Source organism: Pinus tabuliformis, chromosome 8 (assembly GCF_031772625.1).
Source record: "Pinus tabuliformis cultivar Carrire ecotype Pingquan chromosome 8, CPIR1, whole genome shotgun sequence".
NCBI lineage: Eukaryota > Viridiplantae > Streptophyta > Pinopsida > Pinales > Pinaceae > Pinus > Pinus tabuliformis.
In genome coordinates, this window is record NC_142294.1 from 810,069,390 (window position 1) to 810,093,637 (window position 24,248).

At 37.7% G+C, this 24,248-nt stretch overlaps 1 pseudogene; it reads left to right on the top strand.

Annotated features, from left to right (window-relative positions):
- The first annotated feature begins 5,705 nt into the window (after positions 1–5,705).
- Positions 5,706–24,248, top strand: part of LOC149238047 (auxin response factor 19 pseudogene) — a 65,329-nt pseudogene continuing 46,786 nt past the window's right edge.

The window sequence follows — 24,248 nt, forward strand, 5'->3', positions numbered from 1 at the left end:
TAGCAGTTGAAAATGTCCTCTCCAATTACATCATTGTTGCAACCTACCACTCTTTGTCTCTCTAAATATTTGTTTTCTAACAAAATATTTTATGTGATGTCCTGACTACAATTTGAAAGTTTATTTTTTGGATCACAATTCATTGCACAATTGAGGAGCTTTTCACCAACTACATAGGTGAGGCAACATCAATAGAAGAATTATATTGACCTTTTATTCCATCCAAGTCCCCTATGTCTCATTTCTATTGTTTGGTTGTTCTAAAAGAGTTAGTATCATTGTTACTTGACAAACTACATAGACCTTCACTTGGTTTATTATTTTTCTTTGAAGAATTCTCTAAACATTATTGTACACACTTTTAGCATATCATAATTTTTTATCACCAATATTTTTCTTTGTCAAACAATTTTCCTCTTCCTCTCATGTATATTTCTTAGTGCTCATCAATTGAGTTCATTGGTTTCCTCCACTGATATTTTTTTCATTTTTAATTTCTTGGTTTTTACCATATAGGAATTGTTGGGATTGGGTCCCTAGGGGTATAATTGAATTAATTTAGTCATTTTCTGTAAATCATTTTGTAAAGAATGTAAAGTCTCCTTGAAATATGGATGTGGAGCACATAACTAGTCAAGAGTCACAGTGGCCTTAGCCCCTTGTTTGGGTAAGTGATAGGTGGTTTTGAAGACTCACCCATGAGCTGGGGGCCATGGTATTGTATTAGGAAATCTATAAATAATTCAGTCATAGTGAGTCCTAGAGATAAATTTTTGAGAGATAAGAATAGACATATGAATGAATGAATGATGTTGTAAAGGTTTGATAGACAGGAAGGTCTTTTCCTTTCAGTATCGAAGGGAAGGCTCCACCACTAAGTGCATGGAGGCTAGGAAGAGTCCACAACTGAGTGCGTGGAACCCTGCAGATGAGTGCAAAAGGTAGTTGAAGTTTGTTATGGAAATATTTTGATTAATAAAGATTGATTTTGGGTTTGAAATACTTGCATCTATCTGTTTAATGGTTATGTCATGTTCATTGTTGTTTTTGTAATTCAATGTATTTTCTCTGTGGAAATCGGGTGAATTGAACATGTTTATGCTTAAAAAAATGATTGAATGATATTCACAAAGATCTAAATCTATTTTTATGTTAGTTTTGAATAAGGAAGATAGGTCCACGTGATGGAAAATCTAGATCTTAGAAGCCCTAGAAGAGTTGTTCAGTTGTGCGAAAGTAGTAGACGTATCCTGTTAGGGCCTCATTAACGCAATTGGCTGGCCCCATGAAGAATTGAAGTCAGTTAGGGTAGAATTCGCAGTGTTAACCCTATCAGAAGGTCAGATCGGCGTGGAAGCATACCTAAGGCACTAAAAGAGATTACACTACTCTCTGGATGCAGAAGCTTGGTTCTTACATCCACCCATACTGCTTCGAGGGTGACTACGACCTAGGCTATGCAGGTTGCTGCCGAAAGGGCTAGTAGTGTAGGGTTTTGTTGGTTAGCACAACTAACTCCAAACCTAGGTCAAGACCCCCTAAGCCAACAAATGGTTTTGTTTCGGGGACCAAGATTTGCTTAAGAGATGTGTGATGTCACATCATTGGAATCCAACTAATAAAGAGATTGAAAAGTGGTTAGATCGAAATATTCATGAGCTTGCAGCTCAAGAAAATAGGAACCCACACTTGTCAAAAGAGGATTGGTTGAATAGATATTTGTATACAGAGATACACAAAATTTTCTTGTGCACTTTCCCATGCGAATTATATGAGTGGTTAGAAAAATTGGCAGATGGTCAACGTAGGGGGAAGCTCGATAGTCTTATACTGTGGACTCTAAAATTGGTGCAACGAATAAAGTCATCTGAAAACAAGATCACACAAGTTGTCGATCATTAGCTTGATCAAATTATGGGAGCTTTTGTTACTGAATTTGAAGTTGACACCTCAATTAGCTATAGCGAAGCGGAGAGAAGATTCTTAAAAGGACCGCAAGGCAAGTACTTAAGGTCATTGAATACTTGGATTAAATTATTATTATGTGAAAAGAGGGTAATGCCATTACCTTAATGTTCAGAGCTACGCAAAGTGGAAGATTTTTTAGAGGATGTAATGGATTAGGTCCAGAGTATAGTCCATTAATTGAACCTCCTTCAAGTGACGACGAAGGGGTGGTGCTGACTACACTGCAAAGCGTTGTTCAGTTAATGACTCAGAGTATTCAGAGGATATCTCATCCATCCACTCCACCTCCACCTCCACCTCCACCTTATACACCTTCACCTATCCACCATTCATCATGGAAAACGCAATGAAGATTTCGATCTTCGAAGGAATAGGAAGTGAAGATCTGGAGAAATTTTGGTTTGTTGTGAACATTGTATGGAAAATGCAACAAATCACTGATGATAATATAAATAAGGCATAGTTGGTTACAATCTTGCAAGATTGCACACTAACCTGGTACATTAAGTATTGCTCTAATAATCCTCAAGCATTGTTAGCAGAGACTCAGACAACTTTGAACGAAGAATTAATAATCCTAAATCTCAGACGCAGTCAGTAATTGAATTTAAGGAGATCCGAATGAGAGTCGATGAGACACCTTGGGGTGTTGATCATAGGTTGAAGTGCCAGATTAGGTAGACTAGCATGCAAATCTCAGATACTCAGGAATGCGACTAGTTTATAGCATCACATTTCCCTCACTTAAGAATACCTATGTCATAGGAGAAATAGCAATGCAAGAAGAAGCCTTGGAGATCGTGATGAGGCTGCATGCATGACCTATTCAGGATACAAACCTAGGGGTACAACAGATCGACTTGAAGTTAGAGAGCCTACACCTAGAATTACAGAGTCTAAAGAAAGAGGAGACTAAGTCAGAAGTGCACATAGAGGTTTGGTGCTTGAAGTTCAAGGGCCATGGGCACAATAAAGATCATTGTCCAGTATACGTGAACTATGTTATAGGGGGGGTCAGCCCCCTTGAAGCGAGAAGCCCCAGCCGGGCTGAGCACAGGAGCTACGCTATGATGCACCATTTGTCAAGTCACTGGGAAACATGTGATAGATAACTATAATTTCCTTCAGAAGTTCATTCAGATGCCCCAACAAATGTTCTGCAATTTCTGTAAATATGTGGGCCACGATGAGCACTATTGTCAAAGTTATGAGCTAATGATGAAAGAACCCCTACTTACCATATGCAAGCAGAAATTTAGCCTCAGGATCAAGGCATAGGAGTAACACGTGAAGGATTCCAAGGCTGAGGACAAGGAAGAGGCACTAGACTAGGGCGAGGACGTGGGAAAATAATTTTCTATAACTGTGGTGAAGCGGGGAACTTCGCGTGAGACTACCCGAATCCTACATGCCCTTCATGTCAATACTATAGAAAATTCGACCATGCCATAAAAAGTTGTCCAGTGCTAATAGATAAAATGCAAAAGAAGAAAATGTAGCCTTAGTAGCCTATGCAGAATTTACAAATGATGAGGGATGAACCCCACAAGGAAGATCAGAGCATTAATATTGTACTAATAAGTGGTATAACGACTGGCGCAAATAAAGACAAGCAGCCTGAGGAAGAGGGATGGGAAGGTTGTTGAGAAAGAAGTCGATTTTGATCTGAGCCGCACTAAGGAAAATTTCATGGAAGCAAAGAAGAGCCTCATTGAGGCCTCCACCTCAATAAGCTAGGAAAAGACACTAGAGACAAGTTCAACACAAGAGGTTGATCCTTCCGTACTCACTACTGTTTTGGAGACCTGCATGAAGCTACTACACGACAAGAATGCTGTGGAAGGACTGCAAGAATTAGTAAATAAATACGCCATTAAAGAAAATATCCCTGATGAATAATTGGTGGTAAGAAATATTGGTAAGCATAAGGCACAAATAGCATGTGAGATGTGGCTAACAATGCAAATAGGTGATTATGAAATGGACCTGGTAATTTTGGAACTGGGGTCTGATGCGAATGTTCTGTCGAAATAGACATGGGAAAGGATGGGGAGAGTTGCACTGTAGTTGTCTCCGATTTGGCTCTGAATGGTGAATCAGCATAAAATAATCCCCATGGGATGATTGTATGGAGTGACGGTCGATATTGAAGGTGTGAGTGAATTAGCAGACTTCGAAGTTATAGAACTTGTCGATGATAGTAATCCCTACCCCATGCTCTTGAGAATCGACTAGGCTATTGATATGAATGGGTCATTAATTTGAATAAGAGGAAAATGACCTTTGAAAAGAAGTCAGTTAGGGTCATAGTTCCATTGGATTCTACGGAAGTAGCGTGATATATCGAACTCATCCTCGATTATGTAGAAAGTGATGACGAGCTGGATTAAATATACAAGATAATAGCATGAGATCAGGATTGGATCAATCCAACAGCAGATGGATCGATCACATGGGACCTGGAGATTTCATGCACTTCTATCTCTGATGAGGAATTAGAGCATTGGCACAACTGCTTACATGAAGTAGCTACATTGCGATGCAATATGATGATGAAGTCACTGTGTTGTGTTTCGTTGGAGGTAAGGAAGCTACCTTATTATCATGGTTTGACTGAGATATATATGTTTTTAGATGAATTTGAATGTGAAGTCCCTGAAGACCATTGTTTTCAAGCATTGGAGTTAGCGTTGCATTCTACACCTGCACGATGGTGGGGTACGCATAAGGAGAGTTTTGCTAGATGGAGGGATTACATGCGAATAATGAAGTTATGATTTGGACATGATAGTACCAGGATGACTGAGAAGTATAATGGTAGGGATGATCCACATGATCACCTGGCGAAGTGGAATAAGGCAAAAAAGAGGAAAGAAAAAGAGCAGGAAGTCACGCGGGAGAAGGTTGCCCAGCGAAATAAAGAATTTGTTGAAAATATCGTTATGGAGACAACGCGTGCTGAAACGAAGCATGTTGACAAGGGATGTATAGAAAATGATGCAGCATCAGCTTCCCCACATATCATAGAGCAGGAGATATCTGCACAGGGTGGCGATGGGGGTGAGGAGGTGTCCACCACCTTTAAATTCTATAAGTGCACCAAAGAGATAGCAACAGGTCCGTGAAAGAAGTAGAAATCAGATAAGCAATTGCAAGTGGGCCCTCTTGTGCTAATAGAGGGCAATTTAGATGAGTTCGATGACAAGGTTAGAGATACCACATCAGATGTATGGTCGCACTTTTAGTAATAGTATATGCAGGCACTAGGGAGTGTCCAGAAGGACTTGCGTGATCTGCAAATGTAGGCCAGTAGGATCCAGGCAAGCATTGGGAAAGTGAGCCTGCCTAAAGCGAGCATGAGTGTTACAGAAGTGGAATGGAAAATGGACCTAAGGATCATTCTTTTACCAGAAGGATCCTTGCGAGAAAATAACTAGGAAGAAAACGAAACGCTAGAAAAGCTCAAGGATATTGGGATCAATGTGGTCATGCTGCTGCTCTAGGCCCTCCACGCATTACATCAGGGGGTCTTAGATGAATTTTAGATAAGGAAACAATGCACCCTTGCAGTCCTAAGTGTATGTAAATTCAACAATGCATAGATGTATGAGGAGAAGACACATGTTCTAAAGGAGAAAGAGGAAATGCAAGTGCAAAGCACAAACCTAGAGTCAATAATTGAATAGGGTTGTCAAAGAGTTCTAGAATTGCATATCCTAGATGATGCATAGGCCAAGATGAAAGTTATGAAATTAGCTGTTACGGTGTGTAGCAATAAGGATGAGGTCGGGCGAGTCACTTTGGAGTTCCAGATGAAGATATCCAAACTCCATCTCAAGCTTCAACCAACCACACCACCAGAAGTTCAAGAAAAAAGAGGTGTAGCTATAAAAGAATCAATGGGTCAACTAGATGTCGTAGTTCACACTTGCGACCAACTATTCAATCAGGTAATGGGCCTATGGCATACATTGCAGGAGGACCCTAAGATGCAATAGTTAAACAAGGAGATCAAGGAAGTGCAACAACAATATGATGAAATCAATACACCTATGTGGATGTTGGCACCAGTCCAATGCTTCATGCCCCTGTAGGAAGGCAAGGATATTTAGACGCAGATCCAAGAGTTACAGAAAAAGAAGCCCCTAATAAGAGACCAGATTTAGCCTTGGACAGAGGAAGCCAAAAATCTTTCACAAAATATTCTTGAAAAGTTGAAGGCCATGCATCAGACCCAACAAACTACACAACTTGCAATGGAGAGGCCAACCACAAAGAAATTGGTCCAAGAGGTAAAACAAGTAGCTGAATAGAGTACCACAGAGCTTCAAACATTGACCAAGGCATTAAGTGAACTTCTTGAGAAAGTGGAACAACCAGTTGAGTGACTCGAGGGCAAGTCATGATCTTTGTGTTGGAGGCCTATTGGGATGGGGTCTCGAGGGGTAGAATTGAATTAATTTAGTCATTTTTTGTAAATAATTTTGTAAAGAATGTAAAGTCTCCAAAAAATATGGATTTGAAGTGCATAGCTAGTCAAGAGTCACAGGGGCCTTAGCCCCTTGTTTAGGTAAGTGGTAGGTGGTTTTGAAAACTCACCCATGAGCCGGGGGCCATGGTATTGTTTTAGGAAAGCTATAAATAGTTGATTCATAGTGAGTCTTAGAGATAAATTTTGAGAGATATGAATAGAGAGATGAATGAATGAATGACTTTGTAAAGGTTTGATAGATAGGAAGGCCTGTTCTTGTAAGTAGCGAAGGGAAGGCTCTTTAGTTGAGTGTGCAGAGGCTTGGATGAGTCCATAACTAAGCGCATGGACCTGTGCAGATGAGTGCACAAGGTAGTTGAAGTTTGTTCTAGAAAGTTTCTGATTAATAAAGATTGATTTTGTGTTGGAAATACTTGAATCTATTTGTTTAATGGTTATGTCACTTTCATTGTTTTTTTTGTAATTCAATGTGTTTTCTCTGCACAAATGGGGTTAATTGAACATTTTTATGCTTAACAAAATGATTGAATGATATCCGAAAAGATCTAAATATATTTTTGGGTTAGTTTCGAATAAGGAAGATAGGTTTGCATGACAGTATATCTAGATCTTAGAAGCCCTAGAAGACCTATCCAGTTGCGTGAAAGTAGTAGACCTATCTTGTCAGGGCCTGATTAATGCAATTGGTTGGTCTCGTGAAGAATTGAAGTTAGTTAGGGCTGAATTAGTAGTATTAACACTATCAGAAGGTTAGATCTACATGGAAGCAAATCTAAGGCACTGAAAGACATCAAACTAGTCTCTGGATGCAGAAACTTGGTTCTTGCATCCCCCAATATTTCTTTAGGTGAGACTACAACCTGCGCTATGTAGGTTGCTGCTGAAAGGGCCGGTAGTGTATGGTCTATTTGGTTAGCGTAACTAACTCTGAACCTGGGTTAGGACCCCCAAATCCAACAACAACATACTTTCCAAGCCCTCTATTTCAGATGATATATGTTGAACAATCTTCTTTTCAACAAATATTGTGAAATATTCCAAACTGGAAAACTACTGGTTTGTCTCCAAATTTTAGAGTTTTCATTTGACTATTTTAGTAATGGATTCCTTTAATCATTTGGTTTACACTACACTATAGGTTCCCTATATGGTTTCTATCATATAAACAATTCCCTCAACATTACATACACCAACCAACTTCCAAGAAATAACAAAATATGCATTCATTGTATGCACTTAGAAATTCATTAATACGCTGATATATGTTAAGGAAACCCATAGAATATTTTTTCTCATTGAAATCAAGGCATATAAGGAAGGAATAAGTACCATGGAACTTAACATTAGAAGCCATCCATTAAAATAGAAACATACAAAATTTATAACTCATATGAAATGACTACTCTAGGATTTTTTTGAGACAAAAACTACCCAAAAATAGAAGCACATGTCCACATGATATCGAAACCTTGCTTGGCACTTATTTCTTCAAATCTGGACTGAGATAATAAGAAGGTCCTTGTAACAACTATCCCAAGTAACCAAATGACCCACAGTGACCTCAAATTGGCTTTAGGAAGTTGTGGGAAAGATTATAAATTAAATATGACCCCCTAAGAATAATATTCAACCTACAGTAGCTCATACAGTTTAGCCTCTAAGTGATATTCAGCCCAAGTTAGACAAAGAACTAAACCTACAGTGGGACTAGCTTGGGACACTTCCTGGGTGATTGAATTGTTTGTTGGATGAAGGGAATGGATTGTTGGTTCCTTTAGGAAGCCACCATGAAGGGAATTGCCCCTAAAAATGAAATAGTCAACCTCCAATAACAGTGGAACCTATGTTTCATGCTCAAAACACAAATATATCATTGCTTCCTTAAAGTTTAAACTTCCAAAATAGTAAGGAATTCAATTTGTGGTAAAGGAAAACATTCCTTTTGAGATGTTGCTAACAAATAACTAAACATTGTCATATGCTTCTAAAAGCCTTCATTATATTTGTAAATTTGATTTCCTTCATTGCATATATATACTCTTTTATGTTTTCTTCCATTTACTTTTCTTCATTTTTCTCACAACAATTTGATCCCGAAGCATATTTGCACTTCCTACTCTAACTTTTTCAACATGTAGAGCATCTGGAAATTTTGATTTCTCTTTGAATTTCCCTTTTCTCTTTTCTTTCCTTTTCCATCATTCTTGTTGTCCAAATATTCAAGTAGGATTGACATGCAAGGTTGATGATATCATATGATGCAATTCATTGTCCATGTATTTAGTTCTCCTTGTATCTAAAGTCTCCATGCTCTAAAGTGTGTCATATCCTTGACCTTCCTTCTCTAGGGATTGGTGTCAGACTTTAAGAAAGCATGTGAGATTGTAGGCATGCATTGGGAGGTCTCCACTTTCTCATGTTACGAGTAGAATTGGGAGGAGGGTTTCTATACTCTGACTAGTCATCCAGTGTCTATCTCAAATCAATAAGCTTAGCTTTCAGTCCTTTGCAACAGTTGGAATGCATTGTGCAAACATCGTCTAAGTATTGTCTTCTTTGGTAGAAGCCACCAAAGTACTGAGTGCTAAGGAACATGAACTTCATCCCTCTCTGACCAAACCCTCTTGTAAACTTGACAATGTTTAAAACTTCCTGCTCGTTTTGCCTAGGAAATGTCTTCTCGATAAATACCAATATCTATAAAATATGATGGTACACGCATTGGAATGAACATACTTGTAGCCTCCATTGGGCATATTATGGACATCAAATGGCCTGCCATTATATTGGTCGGAAGCAATCTAAATATATGCATCTGGGGAGAACCTTGTGAAGGGGTTCCATAACCACATTATATCAACATCCTACACATACACATATCTTACTACGATTAGGAGAAATTATTATTTCTATGATTAGACTGTTGTTATTTATATACATAGATAGATCCATCTTAACCTAGAATAATCAATATTTAATACTACTATAAACAGAGAGATAAAGAAAATTCGAAGGGCCAACCTCAATGTTTTTGGTACGCCCACAAACATTAAAGACTATTTCCCCATGTGCAAAAATATTGTATTTGGGTGCTAACTATAGCATCGCATTTAAAGATCCTTAAAGTCTAGAGTCGAGCAAGGCATCTTCCTAGGTTGAGTCTTCCCATCTTAGAATGGCATAGTAGATATAATCTGATATGTGCCCATTTTGTAGGGACTTGATAATTAGAGTAAAATATCTGCATAAATTAAATTAATGTTAAAGTGCAAATAAGTTCCTAAAGAACCTTGGGAAATACTTTTATTCACAACAAAAATCTGCATATTTACACTCTGTATTACACCCTTAAGAGTAAATCCTAGTAAACAATAGTAAGACAATGCTATGTTAAATGGACTGGTTGTAATAAAAGCCTATATTAATTAACACTCCTGTTCAAAATGACCCTTTAAGGAATTTCTTGTTATTACATTATCACAAACCTATCTAAACCCAAGTTTGATATGCACCTCAAAGTCACAAAGCACAAGGTTGTATATCTTGAGTTACAATGTTTTATATTTACAACCTAGAGGTGCATATCAAGACCATAATTTCAATGAGTGTACCAAAACACAAACACAGGTGCACACATGAAATGGATCACCCCAGACCCAGCCAGGACTTGAGTGTTTTTGGTCAATATAATCTTTCCTAAGTATTTTTTAGTTTATTTGAAAATACAATCTCCCACTAGTGGTATTGGTGGGCACTGAACTATCACGTATTTTGTTTGCACATAAGAATTAATGGTAAAGCTGTTTCTGAACTCCATAGGCCTTAAGGTTTTTGTTCTTTGTCAATTCAAAACAAATTGAAAAACTAGTTGAGATTTTCATGACATAAATAATAGACACATACAGGAATAACATTTGGATAGAAGCACAGATGATGTGAAATCAAAGAACTTGCACATCCACAATAACAGAAGCTTGATGAGTCAGAATTCTGTAGGCATTTCTTCAAATAAAGTTTGAAGGGAAAACAAGATGCCAAGTGACAGAAAATTATGTTGTATTTTATGTGACAATATATCCTTGGTTAATGCTTTAGATAATTGAGGCGAATGTGGATTGGATAATAGATCCCTACCTTGATGTGAGGAGTTCTTCAGAAGCATGGCATAGAGAATGTTACATAGGCTTGCCAAACATTTTCAGGCATCACATGATGGGATACTTACCCAAATCTATAAAAATATGTCATTGCACTATTTCAGAGTCTAGATTAGTAGCACAAGGAAGAATACACAATGTCAATTTACAAAGAATATGGCAAGGGAAATCACCAATAATCAATAAAGTTGGACAGACCAGGTTCTTAAACACTTTAAGTGACAACAAATATTTTGCAAAATTCAACATATACCACAAGTATTGGTAATAAACAAAATGTCAATGTCTTGGAGAACATTCAGTTTTTGTGTGCAAAGTAACCTACAAAAGGCATCCATTATGATCACTCCATTAAAATGAAAAAAACTTCTAATTCAAGATCTTGAAAAGCAACAATGGTTTGGAACCCCAGATTTTTACAAGGGAAAGGGCGTAGAACATACTACCAATTTTCGTATCTATATTCACACTAAAAGAATGTGGCTTCTGGTCAGTGTTTTTTCCTCGCTTATAAGCTCAATAGTAGACTTAGAAACTATAGAGGAAAGATTTCTTATAATGGGCACTTAATCTTTGTGTAAACAGTACGAATAACTGCCAAGAAATGGCATGGCAGATGTCCACAATGAAATATATGCAGGGACATTGGAATATTTGTGAGTATTATCCTGGCCACTAAAAGTCTTTGTACTCTCATCAGACTCTTTGTTCTATTGTTTCCTTTCAATGGTCACTTTGAAAAGGCAAATAAAAAGATAACATCACTAATGACTTTGTCCTACTATGCAATGTATTTTAGTAAGCCATTTTCTTTTTAATATAATTAAAATATGGTTACCTCATAGAGGGTTACTATTAATAATCATCTCTCTCTATGTATTGATGTATGATATCTATGGTTGAGCTTACATAACAAACCACTAGAGGTACTTTAAGCGATGTTGAGGAAGAATTATGTGTAGTTTTACAAAATTATTAATGAGGATCTAAACCGATTTCGATGAAAAGCAACATATACCCATTATTCTATTCATGCCAATTTCATACATGCCTGAATTGACCTTGATTCTACTAAATGCCTCTATTTTTTTTCCATTTTCCCTAAAGGAGTCAATAAAGTGTGAACAAAATTGAAAAGTATGATATCTGTTATCCTGTGCAAATGATTAAATGATGCAGGAAAAGAAGGGCTTCCGTTAGTATAGAAATCCTCAGTTTGGGAATAGAAATGTTGTCATGAAAGGGCATGTAACTAACTGGTATCATGTGTTGACTAGTCTTGGGTTTGATTCCTACGTTGTCCAAGTTTTAACATGGTATTCTATTCCTTTAATATGGCTAGAAATTCCAAACCATGTGTTAATGTGGCTTGAAGGGACTGTTCTAGTAGTAATCCATTATTTGGAATAGGAAACCAGTATGAAAATGGAATGTAGCTAAGTAGTATAGCACACCATCCAACATGCAAACCTCAGTTTGATTACTATCTTACTTGAAGTTTTCACAACTTTCCTAGTATATTTTATAAATGAATAAAAACAAAACGGACGTACCGAGAAAAAAATTGTAACCGTATTTCAAAATGTCTCCCAAGAATCCAAGCCCCCTCCACATAATTTTCAGGTATTCGTCGTTCATGTACACTTTCTTTGCAGAGAAATCAACACCCCTTGTGTTCAAAGTGTAGCAGTGTGGATGAATTTTGACATACTTGCATGAATTTCGGATTTCTCTTTTCTTTCCTTTCCCTAACTCTTGTTGTCCAAATGATCCTGATTTAAACAGGAACGCAAGAAATTACAGAGATAACCATAAACACAGAGATGCAGTGGAAATAATGCTTCATTCCATTAATGTAAAATACTGAAATATGCTTACAAACAGAATTGGAAATAAACTAGCTAGGGCAATGGTAGTTTATCTCTGAGAAGAGATGTGGTGGCTACATGCCTCTGAACTGTATTACAATGAGGCTCGAAGGCCTATTTATTGTTGAGAAACAATTGAAAACCCTTAACATCCCAAAACCTAACCCTAGAAGATGAAACACCAAATTGTGGGCCCTGTTTGGGTAAATTGGTACATCAACTTCCCGGGGTCATAACTTTGGCATACGATCTTCGTTTGACATGAAAAATATCTCTTTATAAAGATCTATCCAAGAACTACAACTCTGGGAAGAGAAACATCTATCCATGGACCCATGTTGCTCCTAGTTTTCCCAAAAAACATTTTTTAGGGCCTCAAAACGGCTCCGGAAGTTCAGGACCCGAAAAACTGCTAAAAATAGTAAACTGGGCTACAATTAAGGAAACTAAAAAGCTAAAAGAAGCAATGGTGGGGGTCCAATTGGACTTGGAAGGTGGCCACCAATATACACCAAGATCATTCCTCCCCCCATAGGAAGCAATGGTCCCCATTGCATTGAGTTCCTCCATGAGATGAGGAAACTTCTATTGAACTTCGTCCCTAGTGAGCCACTTGCCCTGGTGAAGGAGTTGGCCTGCTTTGAAAACTTGATACAATTGGATATTCTGCTGGTGAGTGTGCTTGATCTATGTGTCCATGATCCGATCAGTTGCATCTTGTTCCATGCAATCTAGATTTAACTCTGTGGGTGTGAGCTGTTCTGCAATGTTGGATGTGTCTAGTAATGTCAGAGTGGTCTGAGTTTCCTATAGGCTCTAGTAAGGCATTCCTTTTGCAAATGCAACCAAAATGTTTCACCCACCTAAAACTTTTGTGGCACCTAATGTTGATCATCTCGCTACTTTTACTTGGCATTTGATTTCTCCAGAATGTCATGGACCTGCTGGCGAATATGTTGGATGTGCTCAATGAAGCTATTTGCCTTATCTGTTTCGGACTGGACATGAGCCAAATCTATGAGTAGCTGCAAATGGCATGGCCACATTGTTGACTAGTAAATAGGGTCTTTTTCACCTCTATTTACCCTACATTAATTATCAATCCAGGCACGATTTGTTATCTCAAAGAGTGTACTCGGTTTGTGGCAGTCACTTGTCAAGAGTAATTCTAGTAGTATTGTGCTTTTGCAAAAGTAAATAAATGATGGAAACAAACTCTAAATGTAATGGCAAGAGCTTGAAATGCTTGTAACTAAATCATTCATTTAAGAAACTACAACACTTCATCAGTCAAGGGTGAAGTAATGATAACTCTTCCCTTTGTAAACTGATGTAATTGAAAAGCAATCAAGTAAAAGATCATCAATTTGGGAACCGGACAACAATAGTCAATGTTCACTACAATTCAGATCGTTCTGTTCACACCAAAACAATTACTTGAAATGATAATTCAAATGACAGGAAAGGGAACAACAACTAATCTATTTTAAAAGATTGAACAACAAAGCTTTAACCTATAGGAATGAACGAAGCAGTAGTCATAATCTTTAGGAATTAAGCAACAATCTTTACCTCAGAAATGATTTGAACAAAAAACTGAAAATGGAACAACAAACTAAAGTGAGTTATGAAATATTGAACAGCAACCTGAATCAAATGTAAACGCACAACAAACTGAATATAATGTTACACATAGCACATCTATTCTGAGGGAAGTAGTAATCTAAGTTTCGGCATAACAATTATTGATTACGGTTATGAAGAAACAACAATTGAGGTTACCATGGAACAGCAATCCCAATGAACAACAATCACTCTTATAGGTAAACCATAGATAAATAAGCAATAGTACCGATCTATAAATACACAGCATTGTTACTCTGTAAACGAACAGTAATGGTAATCTGTAAGGAACAACAATGTTATAAAATAATATCAATCTGTGAAGGAACGGTAATGCGATATAAATTTAGAATGAACAACATAACATTCCAGTTGCTGAGGATAACCTTACTATTCAAATATGAATTAAATATAATAGAGCCAATGCATGAAATAATAAGGAACAACAGATTACTGAATGAAACAAGTAAAAGAAATCAAACCACACATGATTCAGAATTGGAAAATAATGGTACAGGAAGGAAGCGATTCACTAGGGTCGGGCCCTTAGCCTCCAGGGACGCACTGTTGCGGTTATTCCAGAATCAAGTACGGAATAGCAACTAATTTTATATATTAATCATCAAAATAGAGTTACAGTAATTTCTCTTTAAAGAGAGTCGATGATTAAATTTTAAGTTACAACAGCAAATTTCATAAAACAACAATAATAATCCACCCCTTAGGCTAGCAATGCTGTCCCTTTTTATAGCAGCCAAGCGGAAATACCAAAGATACAGATATTCTTTAAGGTAGTGATCTCTCAGGATCAAAGGATAGTGAGGGATTCACCATATCATTATTTCTCAGTTATCTCTTCGTTCTCTTGCGCTGATTTGGTATCTCCTCTTCCTTTTCCTGGTCTCTGTGCTCTGATCTGGATTGCCTCATTTCGATGTGGTTCCCTGTCAAAGGAACAACAGTTGATTTTGTCTTGTCTTTTCCTTTGGAATGGTGATCTTCCAATTTCTTCCTTTTCTGCATAGGAAAAGGGAATAATTAGTCATTTTATGTTACTCACAAATATTCTAAACTTTATCATAATCTTTCACCATATGCCCGTTTCATAATATAAAGAAGTTATGAATTAAAGGAAAAGGATAACGAAATAAGTGGCAATTACATACCTTTTATAATGCTCAACACACCCCCCTGCTTACCCTTTTTCATGCCCTCATGAAAACATTGTAATTGACATGCAAGGCAGTTAGGGAATAGGTTGGAGAATTCTTAGTAGGTGGTCTACACCCATGATTCCTAGCTAAGAATTAAAAAATATGCCCTGTCTAACGTTCAAGCAATTCATATAGGGCTCTATATCCTAGTGCGGGATACCAAATGACTAGACTTCGGAACCTACAGCCTAACCAAGACGGTCCTTTTCTCATAATAAGGTCACCATAGATACCCAAGTGGTCAGCAGCTAGCTTAAAATTCTCATAATTGAATGGTTCTCTGTTTTGAATATTCTGATTAGAATTCTGGTATTGGAATTTGGCTGCTGCTATGGCAAGGTCTTTGATGGTAAAGAAGTATTCTACCCCTTGCCAAATGACTACTGTGTGAATAGGTCCGAATTCCTCGATCACACCCTAAGTTCTCATTAGGCTCCTATGTTTATTCCATAATTGCAATGGGTCTCTAGGTTCACCCCCCACCCATAGATCTAATCCATTCTCCTATCTTTGAAAGACATTGTAGGCTTTAAGCCATTTTATTTGATTAACACCAAAAGAAATAAATCCATGCAGTTGGGAATCACCAACGAAAGGGATAGGGTTCTGCTCTATTTCTCCATCTAATACAAGATTGTGCAAATAAAATTCACATAACAATCGCTGAACTTTCACCCTGTAATGCTTACAACAATTTATGAAGTCATCAATGGTTTTTATCTCTATTGGCACTCCTGCCTTGACAGCTTTAATTTTCAATTGTAAATACCTTTCCATTAAAAGCAAAGCAAAGTTTCTGGCAGGTGCCCTACACGCTAGAACGTCAGTATACAGAGAACATAAGGTATCCATTTGTTTTATGATTATGTCTAGTCTATGGGTTAAATTTTTGACTCTTTCTTCTACCTTTTGCCATCCTTAAAAGCCCTGCCTTTCTGATGCATTAATTTTTTTCAGCTACTATTGTAATTTCTTGTATTTTTATTAAGGAACAGCCTGCTCTGTGAGTTTCTCTATTGTTTGTTGGGCTTGTGCCACATCCTTTCACAGAGTTACTATCCTTGGGTCATTATCCAACATGATAATTTTTGGCTGGAGATCTACTTGGATCTCCTTATTACGACATCTCATCTTTATGGTCTGAGTTTCCTTCTCGCTAGAGGACAATGCCTCTGTCTGGATTTCCTTGTCATGGGCCGGTGCGTCGTTTGTTTTTACTTCTACATTTGCAATAGCCAGATGCTATTCCTTTCGATTCTGAATGACAGGTTGGACTTGAGTCCTCTTGGTATTTTTCTTAAGGGGTTTTTCCTGGGTGGTTGCATGCTTTGCCACAGACATTTTTGTTGATTTCTTCCCCATTTTCAAGACTCTTATCCATTGTTGAAGTTGCTTAATTACATTCAACAATCTCTATTGTTCCTTTCACAATCTTTTAATTTACTTTGTTTTCTTGGAAGGAACAGTCATTCGTTTACTCAGGCCTGGGCTTTGTACCTTAGGTATTGTACCTTCGTCTTGGCCAATTTCTTTATTTTCTTCTTGGGGTACTTCTTCACTGTTTTGTTGATCAGGTTTTTCAGGGGTAGAAACCTTAGCTTGTTTTGTTGTTTCCTGGGTAGCTTCTTCTTCTACCTCTTCTTCATCATGGAATTCTTCGGGTGTATTCTAACTAGGAATAGATTGTTCCTCTTCCTTATCCTCGTCACTCTTCTCCCCATATACACTCTCATCATGAGCAGAGTGATCCTCTTCTTCTTCCTACTCATCACACAGTTCCTCAAATGCACTTTTATCATGAGCAGAGTGCTCCTGCAATTCTTCTTTGGTATGGGGGTTGAGTGGGCTGTGAGGTTGGACATATTCACCCATATTGGCTAGAATTTGGGCCAATTCATCTTCTTGCAGAGGGTTTGGCAGTGGACTTTCACTGCGTTGCTCTATTTCCTCTCCTTCTTCCTGACCGGATTGCTCAGTCTCCTCCTCCGATTCTCCTTCATACTTTTCTTCCAAATCTTCTTCATTCTCCTCACCTTCCAATTGTGGGGTTTGCTCATCTCCTAAATCCTATATTTCCACTAGTTGACTAATATTTCCCTCGGAATTTCCCAACATTCCTCTGATCCTTGCCAATCTAATACATTTTCTTTGTTTCACTGGTTTGCTCGATGTACTGGCACTGTGTTTTTGTTTCGGGGCTAGCAAAGCTAGTCCCCTGTCTATGGAGAAAATCAATTCTTCCCAACTACTTTGCTGTTGGGTAAGACTGTAATTGACTATCAGTCTTATTAACCCATGGCGGCTTACTACTGACTCTACATGGCGAGATTTCTTCATGCTTCGGGCAACATCATGTAATAAACAATTTAAGAATGCAGGCAAATTCACAGTATATTTTTTCTTTAACACAGCTAAAAGTTTGAGATGGCGTGGTCTTACCATATCTTTCCTGCCATGCAAGTGATGTAGCTCTAGATAATTCTCACCAATTCTGCCCACGGCTCTCCCAGGGTTGCCGGCAGAACTCCTTTCCATTTTATAGTAAGGTTTTTCCCTTCATCCTAGAAGATGGTCATGGCGTCTCACAATCTCACCTTTTTTAGAGTCCACACAGGTCTAGTGGCTGGTAGTCCCGAAACTTCTGCAATTATGTCATCAGTGACTGCTATCTATCTCCCTCTCACCATGGAGTAATTTTCTTGCAAATTCTTTAGAAACTCAATTGCCACCGTCTCATTGGATTGTTGTGGACGGTTAAGATAAGCTATCCATCCTACCCTTGCTAGGATTTCTCATGCAGCATTGGAGACCATCAACACCTGTGGCTCATTGTGAATTGATCTTCCTCCCATATTATTCACGCTTAGCACACTGTAAAAAATACAAAAACAGGTTGTTCAAATTTTTAGCTCACTGTTAGGAAAGCACAGCGAAGGTGATGGAACAACGAGTTGTTCAAATTTCTAACTTACTGCTAATTTTTGCAGTGCAAAACATGGAAATGGCTTCGGAAGAGCAAGCCATTCATATTGGGAAACAAAATACTGTTATTCTTTCTATTCCCAAGTCATAATTCTTCTGAATGATGAGATGACACATATGCCAATGAATTATGAGATCATCCGCGCCCCCCTGCAATGTGATAGGCCATCCTCGGCCGTCAAATAATGGAGCAGCATGTTGAACTTTCATAGTACAAAATAATAAAGGAACAACGTATAGAGATATGCCATTTTTACAAAAATGAGAGGATTATCGAAATCGAGGCGTATGATAGAATCGCTAATAAACATGGAAATGCCGTGATATGATGCAAGAAATGGAGGATAGGATAACTGACGTGAATAAAAGTTCTTATGCGGTCATTATCGACTTTTACCGTCATAATTGATTTGTAATTGATTTTCATGTATCAAAGGTTCGGAAGGGTTATATACATAATCTCATTTGAAAGCATTTATAAAGATATAAGAAGAAGGGTTTTATGATGACTATTGGTGTATAAGAAATATGACTTCAATACCATCAACAGAGCTTTGTTGCCCACAGGTGTCCATAATCTTGATAGAGTTGTTTATTTCACCCTTGGAACCATAATCATTTGTATATGCCTAGGAAACTGTTGTGCAATGTCAAAATGGAGGCCATTGTGTTGGCTTGGTAATCAGATGAATTACAATGCCATTCATCAGGAAGGAGTGAAAGGTGGGCAGGCCAGCTCATGATGAGACGTCCTGTTCCAAGGAATCTTTATTTTTCTGATGTGCCTCTTGGATCATATCCCTGGTGTGGTGGCCATAGTGGCAATGCCACTTCACTTTCTTCCTTATGATCATGGTAGGCTAGCTCTTGATGAGACCCCTTATCCTTCATCTGACAAATCATGTTAGTAATCATATAGATAAACATTTTTCATTTTCTTATTCTCTTTTATATAGAAATTTTCTTATTTATATACAGAGGGTGGTTCAACACTCCTTAAGAGTAGGGATGGTGGAAGAAGTCTTAACATCTCAATAGAGAAAATATGCCCTTATTCTTATTCAATAATAATGATCAAAGAGAATTATGGGGATTTAGAAAGAACCATCATGATAAAAATAATCAATCATATTGGTATTAGTAAAACAATAATAGCAAGGTGATAAATAGTTGTGTCCTTCCCTCTTTTCTCTTATCAATTCAAAGCAATTTCTTCTAAAGATGACGACTTTTATGATTTTTTGATTTCAGTATCCTCTATTTTTTTATTCTTGCATAAATGTATAGTTGTGCCTTAAATGACCATCACTCACAAAAGAATCCTCTAAATGGTAAAACACATATACACAAAAAAGAAGAAAAATGCACTCCAAAAATGTTGTTCTTAATATGGAACAACTGTTGTCTCTTTAGAGGGACGGCAAAAGAATATGTGCACACAAAATTGCAAGAAAAAGAAAAAAAAAATGTTCGAAGTTGTTGTTCCTTGAGAGGAACAACAGTTGTTCCTTAATTGGAATAGCAAATAAAGCAAGCGCAAACAAAAAATGTAAAAATTTTGTTCCTTCGGAAAGGAACAACAGAAAACGAAAGTGTTGTTCCTTCGGAAAGGAACAATAGAAAATGCAAGTGCTATTCCTTCGAAAAGGAACAACAAAAAATGAAAGTGTTGTTCCTCCGAAAAGGTACAACAAAAATGTGGATGTGTTGTTCCTTCAGAAAGGAACAACAAAAAGGCAGAAATGTTGTTCCTTCATAAAGGAACAAGAAAATGCAAAAGTGTTGTTCCTTCAGAAAGGAACAACAAAAAGCGAAAATGCTATTCCTTCGGAAAGGAACAACAAAATGAAAAAGTGTTGTTCCTTCGAAAAGGAACAGCAAAACGGTGGAAATGTTGTTCCTTCGGAAAGGAACAGCAGAATGCAAAAGCGTTGTTCCTTCAAAAAGGAACAACAAAACGGTGAGAATGTTGTTCCTTCCGAAAGGAACAACAAAATGCAACTGTGTTGTTCCTTCGAAAAGGAACAACAAAGTGGTGAAAATGTCGTTCCTTCAAAAATGAACAGCAGAATGCAAAAATTGCAGAGATGAAGAAATCTATACAAAAAGAAATTTACACAAACAGAACAGAAAAAGTTATTTACAAAATTTAAAAGCAATCAAATTTCTTAGTGAACCAAATGTGAGGAAGAGTTCTCTTCCTCAGCCAGAATCTGCATGTCGAAGTCCTCCCAGAGCTGCTAGTAGAAGGATTCTCGAGTAAGTGGTTTGCGATACAATCGAACTCGGTGGCCATTTGCTTTGAAGTTGTGTCCAGATCCGCCAATGGTGGTTAAAGTAATGGTGTCATTATCATGCACCTTCTGGATTTCATATGGTCCCTACCAGCGAGTTTGAAGTTTCCCCGGAAAATCCTGAAACCTCAAATCGTATAGGAGTGCCCTATCTCCTTTGCGGAAGACTTTCCTTTTGATGAGGGCATCATGCCATTTTGCTCTTTGTTGTTGGATTAATGCAGTATGTTGAAGAGTGGAGAGCCTAATTTCATCCAGCTTGCTGATTTGCTGTACTCTATTAATCTAGGCCTCGTTTAAATCTAGACTGAATTCTTGTGCTGTTCTCAACGTTTGTATTTCAAATTCTATTGGAAAGATGGGTTCCTTTCCAAATACTAGCTGATATGGTGAATAACTGGTGGTGTTTCTCCATGTTGTTCGGTATGCCCACAAGGCTTCTGGCAATCTTGTAGCCCAATCGCGTCTATGTGACGCAATGGTTTTTGTTAATATTGCTTCTAATACTTTATTCGTACTCTCTACTTGGCCATTTGCCTGTGGGTGATATGGAGTGGTAATTTTATGCTGAATATGATAGGCTTTTAATGTTGCAACAATTTTATTACCAGCAAATTGTGGTCCCCCATCCGTGATTATGTCTCTTGGGAGGCCATATCGCACAAATATCTGGAACAAGAAATGAATGACGGAAACCTCTGTAGCTCTTGGAAGCGCCTCTGCCTCAACCCATTTAGTTACATATTCTGTTGCTACCAAAATATATGTTTTCTGGTTTGATGATGGGTTGATCGGACCAACAAAATTGAGCGCTCAACACTCAAATGGTTCAATAACTAGCTGTGGGTTTAAAGGCATTTCGTCAGATTGTCTAGGGCGTCCTGCTCTTTGGCAACTGTCACAAGATTGAAAAATTTCTTTGCGTCTTTGAAAATTGTGGGCTAGTAATACCCTGTTTGCAGAACTTTATGACCAGTTCTTTGATCTGCAAAATGTCTGCCACATGGTCCATTGTGACAGGCTTTCAGGATGTCAAATATTTCATCTTCATGGACGCATATTTTGATGTGCATATCTACGCCTGTATGGAATAGGTAGCCCCCAATCCAAGAAAATCAGGTACTACGCTGCATAATCTATTTTCATTCATTGGGGGTAAGATGTTTTGGTAATTTTCCTACTGCTGAATAATTCGCAACATCAGCATACCAGGGTGTTTTGACAGTAACAACAAATAAATGTTCATCTCGAAATTGATCTTCAACTGTTGTTGTGTCCACTAGCTTCGGCATTCACGAGAGAAAGTCAGCTACATGATTTTCCTTTCCAGGTCGATCTTTTATTGTGATGTCGAATTCCTACAACAAAATAAACCATCTTGTTACTCTACCATTTCTAATAGGTTTATTTTCTAAATATTTTATGGCAGAGTGATCTGTATATAAGACAACAGGATATCCAATGATGTAATGCCTAAATTTATTTACAGGATGTATTACAGCTAAAAACTCTTTTCCAGTGACAGTATATTTTAACTCAGTAGGAGACAAATTCTTGCTAATGTAATAGATTGCATATGGTTTTTTGTCTTCTTCCTGCCCAAGGACTGCTCCAATAGTTGTGTCTGAAGCATCTGATGAGATTTGAAATGGCAGGTCCCAATTTGGACCTCTGAGCACTGGGGTTATTGACACAAGCTTTTTCAGATCCTCAAAAGCATGATCACATTTATTTGTCCAGACAAAATCAACATTCCCTGTTAGTGCGTTGTAGCTATTTGAGAAAAATGTTCTATAAATCTCCTATAATAACCAGAAAATCCAAGAAAACTGTGTCCCTCTATCTATGTGGTAGGAGTAGGTATTAACAAAATTATCTAAATTTTGGTCGGATCTACCTATATTCCAGCTGCTGAGATATAATGACCTAGGATGTGCCCTTTGGTCATCATCATATAGCACTTTTCATGACTCAAGCAGAGCCTGGTGGCAATACATCGTTGCAACACCTTTTCCAATGTGTCTAGTGCTGGGTGGAAATCATCTTCGTATGGTGTGAAATCATCCATGTATACTTCGAGCCCTTCATTTATTAAATCTGAAAAGATGTTGAGAATGGCCCTTTGAAATGTGGCAGGGGCATTGCATAGGCCAAAGGGTAGGACTCTGTAGGCAAACGTTCCCCAAGGACAAGTAAAAGTGGTTTTGTCCTGGTCTTCAGGGGCAATCTAAATTTGATTGTATCCACTGAAGCCATCCAAGAAAGAAAATAATTTCTTTCCTACTAATGTGTCTAATACCTGATCAATGAATGGAAGGGGGAAGTGGTCTTTCTGGGTGGGTTTGTTTAATTCTCTATAATCTACACAAATCCTCCACTTTCCATTCTTCTTTGGCACCACTACAAGTGGAGAGACCCATTTGCTATCGGAGATAGGATAAATAAAGTTTACATCCAAGAGTTTCTGTAATTCAGCTTTCACAATGTCTTTTAGAAGATGGTTAAGTCTTCTTTGGGGTTGGCGAACAGGTCTCACATCTTTTTCTGTATAAATGTGGTGTGTAGAAAGCTGAGGATTGATTCCCTTCATGTCCGGATAATCCCATGCAAATTCTTCCTTGTATTTTCTCAGTAGTTAGATCAACTTTTCTTCTTGTTTAGGAGTCAGGTTATTATTGATGTTTAAGGTTTTTCCTAGCTTAATCTCTATAGTTTTGTTGTTTGAAACAAAGGTAGTGGGTATTGTTTGATCATGGTTGTCTTTGAAAGGATCTTCTTCTAGTTCATTGTGAAATGCCGCCTCTATCATGTGACATTGTACATGGGATTTGGATTCAGGTTGGTTAATAAAGTTGTTAATAACATCATCCTCTGTTTGATATTCAAAATCGAGGGCATCTTCTATAGTTAATGGGAATCTAATGTTTTCAGTGAGGTATGATACATGATATTTGTTAATTTTTATTATTGTGACACTTGGCTGGGCTGGGCTGGAGGGTATAAGGCTAGGTTCTTGATGTTACTTCTTCTAGTTATGGTCATACTGCCTTGTCGGTAGCCAATATAAGCATCCATGGTCACAAGCCAAGGTCTACCTAGGATCAACGGGTGTCCATCAAGTTAGTTTTGGGGGTTTATTATCAAAAAGTCGGTAGGATATTCCTAGGAATCAACAGATACCATGACATCATGTAGTGTACATTCTGGCCTAACCACTGATCGGTCAGCCAATTCTAATAAGGTAGAAGCTGGTTCTACTGATGAAATGCCCAATTTTTGACAAGTGATGGTTGTTAAAATATTAATTGCAGCCCCTAAATCAAATAAGGCATTTGAAAAGTTTTGTCCATTGATTTGCACTGTCACTATTGGATTTCCTGGGTCTTCATATTTGACAGGTGCTTCTCTCCCTGATAATAGATCAGATAGGGTGCCAACTACTTGGACTGTTGGGTTATTTGTTATTCTCCTCCTTGGTTTTTTTATACAGAGTTCTTTAATGGTTTTTGCATATATTAGGATATCTTGGATAGCTTGGAGGAGTGGGATTTTTATGTACAAATTTTTTAGTTCTCCCAAAATATCAAAGTTAAGATGTTCTATAGGGCGCAGTATAATTAATCGTTTTGGGAATGGGGGAGAAGATGTGG